The sequence below is a fragment of the Lycium barbarum genome, chromosome 11, assembly GCF_019175385.1.
Source record: "Lycium barbarum isolate Lr01 chromosome 11, ASM1917538v2, whole genome shotgun sequence".
Taxonomy (NCBI): Eukaryota; Viridiplantae; Streptophyta; class Magnoliopsida; order Solanales; family Solanaceae; genus Lycium; species Lycium barbarum.
In genome coordinates this window covers 29,379,178-29,389,430 of record NC_083347.1, presented here as the reverse complement: position 1 = coordinate 29,389,430, position 10,253 = coordinate 29,379,178, and positions in this window count along the sequence as shown.

Sequence of the window (10,253 nt, the reverse complement as noted above, 5' to 3'; positions counted from 1 at the left end):
TTCCCGAGACTTTAAACCAAATGCTTCAGGCATTTTATATCCTTCAGGAATTTTCATATAAATTTCATCAAGTAAGCCACATAGGCTGTGACAGCATCCATCAGTATAAATAATGTGACATTTTCTGATGTTTGGACTGCTGGTCCAATAAACATTACGTTTATCAAGATGCATCATTTTACTTGGTAATTATTTCTACATCAACATGCTTTAAGAGACGTAGTACTCAGATCCTCACAATCTTATACAATATTGCGTGCCATATTGTGTCAAAGATATCGTCGACAAGATATCATTTTGTATCGGTTCGCAATTCGACATAACTTACTGAGATCTCATCACTTCATCATTTTCAGGTACTTGAACCTCGCATAAGGTTTCATGAAGTGTTATGTCGTCGGCTCTTCAAGAGCATTTTGCCTCCTTATTATGATCATTTGCTCCTCCCTTTTTCAAGGATTATTATATTTAGAACCGATTGCTCTACCATGCTCCGTGCATGTTGTAGACTCTGTCCTTCAGGGACATTAGGAGCATTTTACAGATGAAATATGAAATAGTTGGGTCAGCAAATGCTTCCAGCATTTGACTTGAATTATCTGAGGATCATACTGATGATAATTCACAACATATTTCTTAGTTGCTTATTCTCTCCCCCTTATTTTAGTGACATATGTCCCCATTTTCTTTAGGAAAATCCATCTGTGTGCATCATGGTATATCCATTAATTATGTACCGCACATCAAATGCTAAAAAATGGAAATATCTAGTTTCTGACCCTGAACCAAATATGAGGGGAGAATTTATCAAAATTAATTGATCTGAAGCATACAAATGTTGTTGTATGCAATATATCATATCTCAGACCAACATCTGAAACTCTGTTCTCATAAGCAATGGTTTAGCTGTATTATGGAAGCATCTAATGCCAAACCAACTTAGATATAAACCAGCATTATCAAGATGATTGTCTTGATTATGTATTCTGAAAATTGTGCTTCCAACTCAATCATTTTGAGCAAGCAACTTCGTAAATGTCAAACTGCCAGTTGACAATAAACATACATGTGACCGTCTCATAGATGCATCTATTTAAGACATCACATTGCAGGTGAAGGGGCCCACATTCACCTTTTATATTTTTCAAAATTTTGGGGATCCAGTCCCAACATTAGCTGGTGTAATCAACTTATCATGAGAACAAGCAACACAAACAAATTTTTGAAGAATCTTCTAGTTCTTCAATATGTTTTTAATACTCAATTAGCACATCAGATTTAAATCAGGACAACCAAAATGGTATTTCCAACTAATAAAATTATCTATATCCGTAAAACTTAAGTTTACCATGACGAGTGCTATTTATTTTAGTAAACTTCTGGTTTAATATTGCATGAGATTTTATGTCATAAACTTCTGGTTTATTGTGACATGTGATCCATCATACTCGGGTAACGTTTCATATACATATTCCTTACCCGTAGTAACTTAAAAATATTCAATTTTTCAATCATTTGTAGTCCCAATGTGATAACCAATTTTATTGCTAGTAAACTTCAGGTTTACTACGATTTATAACAATTACGATCTGGGATAAATGGTGCAATCATGTATAACCTCTTCAAGAGACTTTAATTTATTTTTCATAATCAGATATTATTTGAACACTGTTGGTGTCATGATACTCGTAAACAAACAATTATCTCTTCTGGAGTCCTTGATTTTTGTATCACCAAATATTGCGTAGATACTGCTAGTATCATGGGAAAAAAATTGGTTAGACACTACTGGTGTCATAAAAGAAACAGTAATTAAATGGACATTATAAATTGTAAATTACGAAAAGTAAACATTAAGTTCTAACTTCAGTATTTCAAATATCTCCTTCAAGAAGACTAGCCATTAACATCTTAATATTTTGTATCAAAGCAGCAATCACACCCTTCAGGAAAGGGATACACCAATGTTTATTTCCTTCAAGGAAATCAATAACAACTAACCATAATTTATCAATGTGGTTATAGTAGAAAGCACTTTACTCTGCTTCCTTTTTCTTTAAAATGATACTTTAATAAAATTATTCAAGATGTTTCTACATACGACAGGTACGTGTTGTAATGCCTTAATTTCATACCACACAATAAAATGTATATTCCTTGTATTTTATCTCTCCAGGAGATAGGTTGTGGTATTTCTTCATTCACTTTGGGAAATGAATCCTGATTATTCAAATATGCTTGCTATACGACACTCATCAATAACTCGTTATTTTCCTCAAGCACAAGAAGATATTGCTTCAGAATATTTCTCAAATATTTTACCGATTCTTTCTGCTTCATGAGTAAAGTTTAAAATTTTACCACTTCGGGATTAAATTTTAAATGTTTACTACTTCGAGAGTAAATTTTAAGGTCTTACTACTTCAGGAGTAGATCTCGGAGTTATTTACTACTTCAAGAGTAAATTTCAGAATTCTACTACTTGGGGAGTAGAGCTCGGAGGTTACAACATTCGGAGTAGAGTTCAAAGTTTTGCTACTTCGGGAGCAGATTTATGAGTTTACTACTTCGGGAGTAAAGCATAGAATATTCGAAATATTTCTTCTCAATTATTCTACCTCTTCTGGAGTTGAGTCGTGATTTCTTCACAACCAAGAGCACGTCCATATTTATAAGCTTTACTACATACTATCACATTCACTTCAGGGAATAGATCCGTATTTGTAATATTTATTAGAAGTTTCATTCTTCAGGAATGAAATATATCTGAAAGTGGCTTAATCATATCAAATAATGATAGCTTAGTACCTCTTTTAACATATTGTTACTTCTGGAGCAAATCGAGGCATAAATATGATGTAGAGAAATTTTCTCTAACATATCTTTCAGAGTATGCCTGACTTCAAAGCAATTATTACTTTAGGAGCTAATATGTAGCACCGTGATATATTAAATTTACAAAATTATTATAGAATAAATTTACATATTGATAGACAGTAACCAAAAATTGCATCAACCATAATTTTGCTGCCTCATCACGTATTACTTTTCAGGAGCAATAATGATTTCTCTTATTCAAGTTCTGCCGAAGTGCTAGCAAATTTGTTTCTGCTCATAGTTAGAATCAAAGGTATATAACTTGAAGAATTCAAAAGATATAAATAAGGGGAGCTAGGGCATGACTTTAGCTGGACATATTCAAGCAGTATAACAAAACATAGATTAGCCACTCCTAAAATGGAAATCCAGCCATATATAGATCAAAATATCCATGTTTATAACTTCAGCATACTCATCCATATATAAGATTGTTTCATACGTGAATTAAATTTGGATTCCAAATATGGCATAAGCTTTCGTGATAAACATGGAACAACATAAAAGATGTTTTGGCTATTAGACATGGCAACGTGAAAAATTCAACATTCGATGACTAAAGTGTGTTTTATCTTGAAGAGTTTACAAAAGTATTCAGTGAATATATTGAAGAGTATTACTTACCTGGAACCCTCGCATAAAGCCACGGTATTATCAACACTTAAGGATCCTACTGACAACATTTTACTATCTCAATTGGTTAGAACTTCGTGCTGATAACGTGTTATAAAATGAAGCTAAAAGAGTCACAATATTAAAGGATGAAAACCATAGAAATAGAATGACAAAAGAGGAGAGATTTTTACTATTCTTCCAAAATGTGTTACAAGTGTATTTCATATGAAAACTTATGCCTCTATTTATAGTGCTACATATGCATTCAATATATGAGAAAATGGAGGAACCATTAAGATGGTGGAGGAAAATAGAGGAACCATTAAGATGATAGAGGAAAATGGAGGAACCATTAAGATGAAGGAGGAGAAACATTATATTTGTGTATTGGACATCCATAATATATTTCATAACACTATTAGTCCTATTCATTATAGTGGGAGTCTTTGATTGACGAGTTTAGCAACCATAGTTCATATTTAACCCCTGGGGTTCATATTTAAGGATTATGCAGCTAGAGTAGTGAATTGGTCACCCAGTCCACCTACCTATGCTCTGTAGAAAAGGACAAGCAATAATTTAGGTGGAAGGTTTTAAACTCGAAATACATTGCCAGCTCTTTAAACTTGTCAGTAAAAGAATTTCATTTAGACATTCAAATTACGGTTCATTCCGATGAGTATCTGAACACATAATAAAGTGTTCCTATCAGACTCTTCTTCCTTGAATTTTGAAAACCTTTACACGTGTTTTCAAAAGCCCAGCCTGTTTCAATTGAGGCTGATGTGTATTATTAAACAAGGTAACATATCTTATCTGATTAAATTATTACGTAATAGGCACTTAAGAACATGCTTTTTCAAAAATTGAGTAAAAATGTCTAACAATTTACCATATGTTAATGTGCTCAATTGAAATAAGTCATAATTCAAGTGAATAAATCAAATTTACTTTGAAAAATTTAGGGTTATCTATGTAGTCCGCCATTTTAAAATGTGTTCTGCTTTTCTTCTGGACTTCGCAAGCTCCCTAATTAAGCTGGTTCCTTTGTGTGTCCAACACCTGTCACCACTTACTAACCAGAAAGCTTCATGACAACAGTGATGGCCTTGTATACTTTCATAATTCATTGTACCAATTCTTTTAAACAATTACTTTCCAAAGCTCCACGCAAACTATTTGGGTACCACTTAGCTTGATGCATTCTGAATGATTCACGAGAATATGATGCGTTGTTGCACTAAAAAAGAAAAAAAAAATCTATTTTCCCATTGATTTTTCATTGAAAAATGTTCCGTGGTTATTTCTCACCGGATGTCAGTGAGAAAAACCTAAATAGCAATGTTTTTCCGCGGAAAAATTAGAATGTTTCCAGCATTTTAATGAGACCTGTTTCCCTATGCGTTTCCAGTGAGCTGGTTCAGTGGGAATGAAGTGTGCAAATCATGTTTTATAGCACAAATTTTCACTGAATATCGGTGGAAAAAATATCTATTTCTAATAGTGTTGGAGTTGGGACCTATTAAAAAATTTCATGGTTTAAGAAATCAAAATCTTGCATGGTGACATTTTTTATGTGAAACATGACACTGAGCTAGCGAAGTGGGTGGAGAAAGAGATAATGTCGCTATTTCTGCCTTTACATCAAGAACCTAATGTTTGGTTAGAATTAGTATTCACCTTGTGTGAATCCAAGACAAGAGGGCAAACAACAAATTGCATTGCCTAACCTATAGGGGAACAGTCGAGTAAAAGATGAAACGTCCCTCTCCTTTCCACGATTTTTTTTCCACACAACTGTTAAGAGTTGTGTAATGTTTCTTTTTGTCTCACAATTTAATGAATCTAAAAGTATAAGAATTAGGTCCGGTATATAAAAAATTCGGTCTTGCACGACTAATATTAATCGCGTGAGACACATAATAAAGTTATTACCATTCTACTAACACAACAGTCTTTTGTACATTTTTCACTAATGAGAAAAGTGCAAAAAGTTCTCACGTTTCTCCTTATGTAAGCACTGACTTCACTGCAAACATACAACACAACGGGACCATATATCATAGCTTATTGAAGCATATTCATTTTCCATCACATATTTTAATTCCCTCAAGAAAACAAAGGCAGTGACTTACAATGAGACAGGCAGAACCAAAACCACAAAAACTTAGATATATCCAACATAGGGACATAGCTATCATTCTTATCCCACCCTTGTCTTCATCTATACTGTTTAACTTCATGATTCAGCAACATCAGCAGTTAAGTTTGAGACCAACTTTTACGATCAAGGTATCGTGTTCTCCAACACCGAAAAATTGACTCAAATGAGTCGTTAACAACCTCTTAACCATGTAATTAAGGAAACAAAAATTGCTGCTACTGGTTATTCTTATGAAAATTACTAGAGAAAGGGGGTTGATAGACTATGTAATAAGTCTACGTAAATATTGTAAATATTCTCTTCCTTATGTATAGTTATTAGGTCCTATAATTTAGCCTAGTATTATGCTGCTAGTGAGATACCTACTTTGTATACAATGACTTTCATACATCAATACAGATCATGGATTGATTTCCTACATGGTATCAGACTAGGTTTCTCCTAAAAACCCTAGCATCCAAAACCCTAGCCGTCCACCTCCCTCTCTCCTAACCCTAGCCGTAGCCGCCCCCCCTCCTTTCTCCTCTCTCTTCTCTCTTCAATGGCTGACAACAAAAATTTCCATTCTGCTTTAACCGTCACGAATGTGAAATCTTTAATCCCAATCACTCTAGACATGGAAACCGGCCATTATCACGAATGAGCGGCACTATTCAAAGTTCTAGCCCGTGTCCACTCCGTACTTGAGCACATCATACCACCAACTGACACCACTAAACTCACCGCGTACAACGCAACGAAGGCGGCTAATCTTCCACTCTGGAAACGGCAAGATGCGGTGGTCCTTCAATGGATATACACCACCGTATCCCATCATATTCTTACCTCTATTCTCGTGGCGGATGATGTTGCGGAGAAGGCTTGGAGTCGAGTTGCTCAACTTTTCCAAGACAACAAGCACTCAAGGGCAGCGTACCTTGAAACCGAGTTCACCACCACAAAAATGGCCGACTTCGGCTCAGTTATGGCCTATTATAATAGGCTCAAGTCTCTCGCGGATCAGCTTGCCAACATGGGGTCGCCGGTGTCCGACCAACGTTTGGTCTTGCGCCTCCTTGCAGGCTTACCGGAGACATATGCACACTTTGTCACCACCATCCAGCAGAAGGATGTGCTGCCCTCTTTCTCTGAAGTGTGCTCCAGACTCAAGCTCAAAGACGCCGCAGCCAAGGAACGTGCCCGCGATTCTAGTCCCGCGGCTCTACTTGTTGATAATGATACTCCCTCCCCGCCACCTGGCGGCAACACTAATTTAACTAACCGTCGTGATAATAATCGTGGCAGAAATTCCAACAGGAACAAGGGAAAGGGGAACAACAACAACACCAACCGCTGGAAATCCGGCCGCGGCGACGGCGGACAGACCAGCCACGGTCAGTGGCTGACGGGACAGCCACCGGCAGGGGGCTACTATTGGCCAGCCTGGCCGCCCCAGCAGTGGCCACTTCCCCCCTGCCCGTATCCGACGAGACCGTGGCAGCAGCGTCCCACCACACAGCGGCCCGGCAGCGGCATTCTCGAAGCGGGTCCACGGCCTCAGCAGGCCTATTCCATGCATGGTCCGACGTATTCTGGGTACACTCCAACAGATGTGGAGGCAGCCATGCACACTCTGTCTATGCATCAACCGGATGATAATTGGTACATGGACACCGGAGCGACTTCCCACATGACTACCAACTCAGGTACTCTCACGTCTTATTTTAATTTGAGCAATAATTCTGGAATCATTGTTGGTAATGGTAGCACTATTCCAATTCGTGGCTATGGTCATACATCTCTACCCCCACCTAATCCCCAATTACGTCTCCAACATGTCTTGCATGCTCCAAAACTCATTAAAAACCTTATTTCCGTACGTAAATTCACTAAGGACAATAATGTTTCTGTTGAGTTTGATCCTCTTGGGTTTTCTGTGAAGGATTTACCGACGGGGAGCTGCCTAATGAGATGTGAGAGCACCGGGGAATTGTATCCTATCACTGCCACAAAACGGACCACTCCACCATCCACCTTCATTGCCGCATCACCTAGCTTGTGGCATTCCCGACTCGGCCATCCGGGAAATGCTATCCTTAATTCTCTTCGTAGTAATGCCTTAATTGAATGTAATAGGGCCCGAAATTTTTTTTGTACCTTTTGTCCTTTGGGGAAACATGTTAAATTGCCATTATATGATTCATTGTCATCTACTACTATGTCATTTGATATCATTCATAGTGATTTATGGACATCTCCTGTTTTAAGTTCTAATGGGCACCGCTATTATGTTTTCTTTCTTGATGATTATAGTAATTTTCTTTGGCCTTTTTCAATTTCTAACAAGTCCCAAGTCTATTCCACTTTTCTATCTTTTAAGGCATTAATACGGACTCGATTCGAAAGAGACATTAAAAACATTCAATGTGACAATGGGCGGGAGTTCGCCAATGGGCATTTTTAATCTTTTTGCGCCTCCAATGGTTTAAATTTCCGATTTTCTTTCCCCCATACCTCTCCTCAAAACGGCAAAGCGGAAAGAAAAATTAAATCCATTAACAACATAGTGCGCACTCTTCTTGTCCACTCCTCCATGCCCCCCTCCTTTTGGCATCATGCTCTCCAAATGGCCACATACCTCCTTAATGTCCTTCCCACCAAAGTCCTTGGGTATAAATCACCAACGCAAGTTATCTATCAACGAACCCCCTCATATTCTCATCTCCGGGTTTTTGGGTGTCTATGCTATCCACTTTCCTATCTATAACTATTCATAAGTTGCAAGCAAGATCCACCCCGTGTGTATTTTTGGGCTATCCGTTGAATCATAGAGGATATAAATGTTATGATTTATCCGCCAACAAAATCATCATATCAAGACATGTCATCTTTGAGGAAACTCAATTTCCCTTCTCAAAGTTGCACTCCCCAACCCAAACTTCTTATGATTTTTTGGACCATGGGATTTCTCCATACACCCTGCATTTTCTGTCGCAGCCTACTCCACCCGTCGTTCCCTCGGTACAACCCGACCCCCCACTGCCCAGCAGCTCCTCCCCCCTCCTGCTCCACCCGTGACTACTCAGCAGCCCCCCCCCACTGCCTAGCAGTCCACCCGCACGTCCACTGCCCAGCAGCCTCTCCCCACTGCCCCGCCCGTGCCAGCCAAGCAGCCCACCCGCATGGTCCCTAAAAGCCAACATGGGATTTTTAATCCCAAACAACCATTTAACTTAAACACTGCCACCATCTCGCTTATCCCACGAAATCCTATAAGTGTTTTAAATGACCACAATTGGAAAGCTGCCATGGTTGATGAATATGATGCTCTAATTAAAAATAAGACATGGGAGTTGGTTCCACGTACCATTGATGTGAATTTGATTCGTTCTATGTGCATTTTTCGTCATAAAAATAAATCTGATGGTTCTTTTGAGAGACACAAAGCCCGTCTTGTCTGTGATGGCAGGTCTCAACAGGTTGGAGTTAACTGCGACGAGACTTTCAGTCCGGTTGTCAAACCGGCTACTATTCGCGCTGTCTTGAGCATTGCACTCGCACACTCTTGGCCCATTCATCAGTTGGACGTCAAGAATGCCTTCTTACATAGTAATCTTAATGAGACTATTTATATGCATCAGCCTATTGGGTTTAAGGATCCAAAGCATCCCCATCATGTCTGTCTTTTGAAGAAATCGTTGTATGGACTTAAGCAAGCTCCCCGTGTATGGTTCCAACGCTTTGCAGACTATGTCTCTACTTTTGGTTTTTCACATAGCCGATCTGATCACTCTCTCTTTATTTATTGTCGAGGTTCTGACACAGCTTACATTCTGCTATATGTTGATGACATTATTCTCACAGCTTCTTCAGATCCCCTTAGAAAATCCATCATGTCTCTACTTAGTGTCGAATTTGCTATGAAAGATTTGGGTCCTTTAAGCTATTTTCTGGGTATTGCTGTTACCCGAACTTCACACGGCATGTTTCTCTCTCAGAAAAATTATGCAGCAGATATTATAGAGCGTGCGGGCATGACTGCCTGTAAGCCGAGTCAGACACCGGTCGACACCAAAGCCAAACTTGGTGCCACGGCCGGACCTTCTTGTGATGATCCCACACAATATCGCAAGTTGGCCGGCGCGTTGCAGTACCTTACATTCACAAGACCAGATATATCCTATGCGGTTCAGCAAGTATGCCTTCACATGCATGATCCAAAGGTTGCACATATGCATGCTCTTAAACGCATAATTCGATACATTCAAGGTACTATTGAGTTTGGTCTCCATCTGTACAAATCCTCCATTGCCTCTCTGGTTTCTTATACAGATGCAGATTAGGGTGGTTGTCCGGACACTCGCCGATCCACATCCGGTTACTGTGTTTTCCTTGGCGATAATCTCCTCTCATGGTCATCGAAACAGCAACCTACTATGTCTAAGTCCAGTGCCGAGGCCGAATACCGTGGCGTCGCTAATGTCGTCTCTGAGTCCTGTTGGCTTCGCAACCTTCTGTTGGAGCTCTGTTGTCCCATCCGGACAGCTACATTGGTTTATTATGATAATGTTAGTGCCATATACCTATCAGGTAACCCAGTTCAGCACCAACGCACTAA